The sequence below is a fragment of the Solanum pennellii genome, chromosome 8 (assembly GCF_001406875.1).
Source record: "Solanum pennellii chromosome 8, SPENNV200".
Classification (NCBI taxonomy): domain Eukaryota; kingdom Viridiplantae; phylum Streptophyta; class Magnoliopsida; order Solanales; family Solanaceae; genus Solanum; species Solanum pennellii.
The window spans coordinates 24,306,316-24,312,050 of NC_028644.1; the positions used below are offsets into that span (position 1 = coordinate 24,306,316).

Consider the following 5,735-nt stretch of genomic DNA (forward strand, 5'->3'; position numbering starts at 1 on the left):
TTGTGGAAACCCAAAATGGAAGAAAGTCTATTTAGGATGGCTCTTTCCTATCTTGACTGAGTTACAACTACTTTTTATAAAAGATTCAGACACACTTACCTATGCTTCTCCTATGTGACATCAAAATACTTTTTAGCCGATTCAAAGTAGCAATATATGAGATTAAATCAGACATAAGGTTCACCCCTCACCCTGGGGGAAAGGGGAGTTGAGACTTCCTTTCTTTTAGGCCCGCAGTAAGGCCAATAAAATCAGGATGAAAGGGATTGGATTCTTCCTTTTATTCAGACTGAATCTAATCCTAGTTTTGACTCAATTATGATACCTCGTTCTGTTGCAATAAAAATTTAGAATGGAGGTGACTTCACTACACTTATTTATAGTTGGAAATTCCAACTCTAAGTCCCTAGTAGTACTGACTTTGCACAAGATTAAATTCAGGCCTTTTTTCGGCATCCCTTCTAAGACGTCTTATTCCTTGCCTTAGTAATGTGCAATCAACTACTTGTCACCTTCCCTTATTTTCCTTCCTTTACGAGGTAGTACTAATTAATGCTTGAATTGATCCTATTATAAATAGGCTACTTTGGGTACGAAAGAAGGATATTTAGAGCGTGGGACATCCCTTTGATATCTTTTTTTATCATCCTTTACTATGTTAATCCCTCTGTATTGGTTATGGAAAAATCCGATCCTCTACTTGGTACTTCTCCTAGCGGTTAATCTCATGTCTATTCTCTCGACCGGATAGGCCTATGTCACTAAAATAGGTGAGGACAGCCTCCAATCACTGTACTGTAAATTGAAGATGAATTACGTCCATGCCAACAACAATATAGATAAACTGTCAAAAGAAGAGAGATTAGATCAAGCTTTGAAGTTTGTAGTTGAAAGAAAGTTATTCATGAAGGTCAGGCCAGAGCATAAAGAAGAAAGTTCACTCAGAAGAGAATCCCAACTACTATTTCGGAGTACCAAATCCCAATAACATTGATCACACCTACGGTAAGAAGACAAAAATACCTAGCATCCCGGTTCCTCCATTGACTGACTTGATTAGAGGGCATTCCACACAATGACCAGTGCAATTCGTGCATCTGTTAGTAGAGGGTGAAATAGTAAGTAGCTCGCAAAAAGGGGAGTTCCCTGGCTGGTACCAATAGATAGAGCTACTAGTAAGATCTGCAAAGGCGGTTGATAGTGGAAGGAGTTAACATCTCAGACTCAAGTTGAATATATAGCAACTAACAAGGAGTAGCTGTATAGGTACCAGTTAGGGTGCCAGTCTAGTATAGCAATGCTAACAGGAAGGTCAGTTGATAGCGAAAACAAAACTTCTCACATCTCTATGACTCTTTGTTTAATAAACTCAAATTGATTGACTACATTCAATATAAAGGAGGAAAAAAGATTTATCCCCCTATTTAACTACCTATCCAACAGCATTTGTCTTCAGAATACTTTCTTCTTTTTCTTTTTCTAACTGCATAAATCTTATCTTCTAGCCCAAAAGAGGATAATCTCTTTGGCAGCTCAATCGTCACGATAATAATTATGTCAATTCTTCCTAAAAATATCTTAAGGTGATCAAGCGGGCTTCCTTTTTCAGTAGATGAGATCAGGATGAAAGTTATTATATTAACGCCTCTTTTCTCTGGCTTGGTATTTCAAATCCAATTGTGGCCTGCAGTAATGTAATTGCGATTTCATCTCCAAATTTCTTTTTTCTGTGAAAGGAAGAGGTGGAAAGTTTTTTTAGAAATTTTACCATATTCCATGAGATCTAGATTAACTTTAGAAACTTTCTCTCTTCCCTAGAGCTCTTTTTTTTCTTTTTTTTTTTCAAAGGGCAATGAAGGCATTCCTTATAAGTTCTCGCTCGATTGCAAGTATATAACACATAAGAAACCTTAGCTTCGCTGTCTTTATGAGGTCTAACCTTCGCCACGACATGAGTAGCTTAGATCTTCACGCTTCCCATAGGCATTTTTATAGGGAGAGAGTAAGGGGCACGGAAGATTGGTCTGCTCCTAAAAGATGAGTTTTTTTGTTCTCCCCCCTACGTGGTTGGCCTTCTTTCAAATCTGCCTCCTTTCTATTGATGGAATATATAAATACCCGAGCTCTAGCCTTTCTTGCGTTCTTTACCAGCGCTTGCCAAATGTATCACTCATCCCGCTCCCCACGGAGTGGTAAGCTTTTGTGTTATAATCGTTACGGAAATGAATCGGATATGTTGGTTGAAAATTTCTCGGGAATTCATTAATAATGACTTTGCTAGGTTTTAGGGAGGCTACTCTTCTTTTTTGTCGATCAATCCACTTTCCATCATTCCACTCGTTCAGCCCTCTTCACGAACTTGTACAATAGATGCTACAAAGATAGACAATTCTATTATCAATGAAATAAGGAATGTGGCAAAAAATTTGCACCAGATATCCGGAGGTTTGGAAAGAGCAGTTGTGAGAAGCAGAAAAACCATAAAATACGATGATAGTTTGTGGAGGTTTCTACAAAAAGACACCTTGGTTTTGGCAAATGGATCACAGTTACAGGTACATGGGAGCATACCGATGTAATGAACGAAATACGAACAGTTAACATAATATGGTCATAGATCTTAGGTTGTAACTTGATCATGAGCGAATTTGTTGATGTTGCACCCATGAAGTATGGAAAGTTCCAAACATTTGGAACTACCTAGGGAGGAGGAATCGATTGTATTTATCATTTGTTGCCCATAGCAACTGGGGATCAAAAATCACCAAAGTTGATGACTTATTAATGGAAAGACGAAGTAAGGGCATGCTATTAGAGACGTTGCAACATATGTCGGGAAGGTCTCTTTTGATTGTGTACGAACAAAATACGAACCCAAAGGATGCGTAAGAAACGGATTATCGAAAGGAGATATTAACTCTTCAAAGAACCAGTAATGCGTAAACCATTTTAAACCAACACCAATCAATACCCGAATGAAATGGATTGAAACTTCTCCTAGAATAGTTTTCGGTGCGAAATGAAATTCATAGGATATATATGAGTAATTTAAAGGAGAAAAAATAAATATTTGATAGGATTCGATTAATTTTAGTAATGAACAAAACTAATAGGAATAATTATGTATCAAAACAGAATAACTACACCAATCATAACTGAACAAATACAAAAATAAGAACTTCAAAAAATAATGTTATGGGGCTTCCCTGGTGAGAATAAAAAGTTTTTCTCTTAGATAGGCATTCTTTCGCTTAGAAAAGAGTTCCTGCTTTGAAGGGATTTCCATAACTTAACTAACTCTCGGCGATCGTGCATTTCCAATTGGTCTTGGTGCTTTTATTTTTAAAATCCCTTGGAATGCTCTGCCTGGTTCATTTTGACTTTTGCATAGAATGGGGATTCCTCTCTATCCCCACACAAGCTTTCCGAGACCTGTCATAGAGCCGGGTGATTGAATTCAAAGGTTTCAAGGTGTACCCACAGTATGAAATCCAGGTCTTTTGTATCAACGAAGAATTGGGGATCCTCCCGGCCATAATAAAAAAGGTGATAGAGAGAGGAAATCTAGTCACGACTTGAAAAACGAAACTCTATTTCTAAAAAATTGCACACCATGTCCTCCAAATCATTGGGTGAAAGTCCTTGGGTTTGTGGGCCTTGTCGTACAAATTCCACCCATTCAGGGTCCTTATCAGGTTGATTTATATAGTGGTCCAGGAGTAGGAGCTCGGATGGAACAATATCAAACCGGGAATGAGGTAGAATCCCATCAAAGACATAATGATAGATCTTAAATACAAAACTCAGTAGGAATAAAGGATATGTAAAAAATTTCAGAATAAAAAGATCCCGCCGTAACTTAGGCCGTGTTATATAATATAAATCAACTCTTACTTGCAAATATAATGGGAGGTAGAACCTCTTAAGAATTGTGTGAAATAAGTGAATTTATCAAGTTGAGGCATTGTTTATTATTGAGGCAAAAATATTCCCTCAATATATATTCACTCCGTCTAGCCTGTACGAGTAGTGAAGAGGTATAGATTTAGTTTGTTTTTGACAGACGGAAAGCATGGGTGAAAGGAGAATTTTCTAAAGCTCGCTGACTAGGGTAGCTAAATTCAATATTCGATACCCCATAACATAAGAAAGTCGTGGAATGCATAATCCCTTTTTGAGATAGGGGCGACTTTCTTAAGGTGGTAATTGTGAATGAGAAAGTAGGGGGTGGCAACTAAAGAGGTAGCGAGACTGACCGCAATTTCAGGAATAGGTTGACTTTCTGTTATTATTGTTATGGAAAGTGAAAGTCGTTTCATTTAGTACAAAATTGCTTCACACCTTGCGGTGCTTAAACCTCTTGCCTATCGAAGTTCTGTTCAAAACACCTCATCCGAGAACTTGTATAGAGAAGGATTTCCCGCGGCACAACAGTTCTTCCATACCAACTTAGCTGCCCGGTGCTGCTATTTGCATAAAAATAGATACACCATAGGTTATCCCAACCCAGTTCTCTGGTACAATGGTTGGCTCCTCGCAGTTTTCCCTTTACCACCAGCGGTAGATAGGACCGAATTTTCTCACGACGTTCTAAACCCAACTCACGTACCACTTGAATCGGCGAACAACCAAACCATTAGGACCTTCTTCTACTCCAGGATGTGATGAGTCAACATCGAGGTGCCAAATGACTCCATCGATAAGAGCTCATGGGAGTCATCAACCTATAATCCTCGATGTACCTTTGATCCATTGAGCGAGAGCCCTTCCACACGGGACTCCCGGATCACTATGGATAACTTTCGTCTATGTTCGACCAATCAGTCTCACAGTCAGGCAGTCTTATACCATTACTCTCACGAGCAGAATCTTAGCTTGAGCTTACCCTCGCACACCTCCGTTACTCTTTAGGAATCATCCACCCAAGATAAACTACCCACCTCGCAGTGCCGCCTCCCCTCGAATGATCGGTGCGGCGGCTAGGTATGCTTAGACGAAAGAGTGGTCTTTCAGGATTGGTCGTTGTGTGTCACCACCTCCCACCTATACTACACATTCGATTAGGGTTGTCACTACGAAGCTATAGGTAAGATGCACGGGGTTTTACTATCTAGCCGTTGGTACTGCACATCTTCATGGAGAATACAATTTTACCGTGTCCATGTCGGAGACAGCGGGGCAGTCATTACACCATTCGTGAAGGTTGCTACTTCTGCAATAAGGACATTTGGTACCTTAGGACAGTTAGAGTTATTGTCGCCGTTTACCGGGGCTTCCATTCAAAGCTTGTAACACTTCTCCTTCCGACCTTCTAGCACCGGGCAGGTGTCAGACTCTATACATCGTGTTACCACTTAGCAGAGTCGTGTGTTCTTAATAAACAGCCACTAACCCCTGGTATGTTCCTCTTTCCTAATAAGAAGATAGGAGAGCACCCTTTCTCCTGAATTTATGGGGTCATTTTGGTGAGTTCCTTCGACATGGTTCTCTCAAGAGCCATAGTACACTCTACTTGTTAACCGGTGTGGGTTTGGGGTATAGTAAGTTCACTTGGAGGATCTACCTCCCAATTCAAAGTTTTTTTCTTGAAGTTTCAACCTTCTTGACTATTACAACAGTCGCGACTATAAACAGACTCGTGACTATGGAAGGGCGGTACGCTGTGCTCCCTTATGACACTTACTCTAATAAAAAGACTAAAGGACCCTACTGAAGAGAGTTATCCGATCTAAGAT

At 39.7% G+C, this 5,735-nt stretch overlaps 1 pseudogene; it reads right to left on the minus strand.

Moving 5' to 3' along the window:
• Positions 1–2,293: 2,293 nt before the first annotated feature.
• Positions 2,294–5,279, minus strand: LOC107027544 (annotated as a pseudogene).
• Between the last annotated feature and the right edge of the window lie 456 nt (positions 5,280–5,735).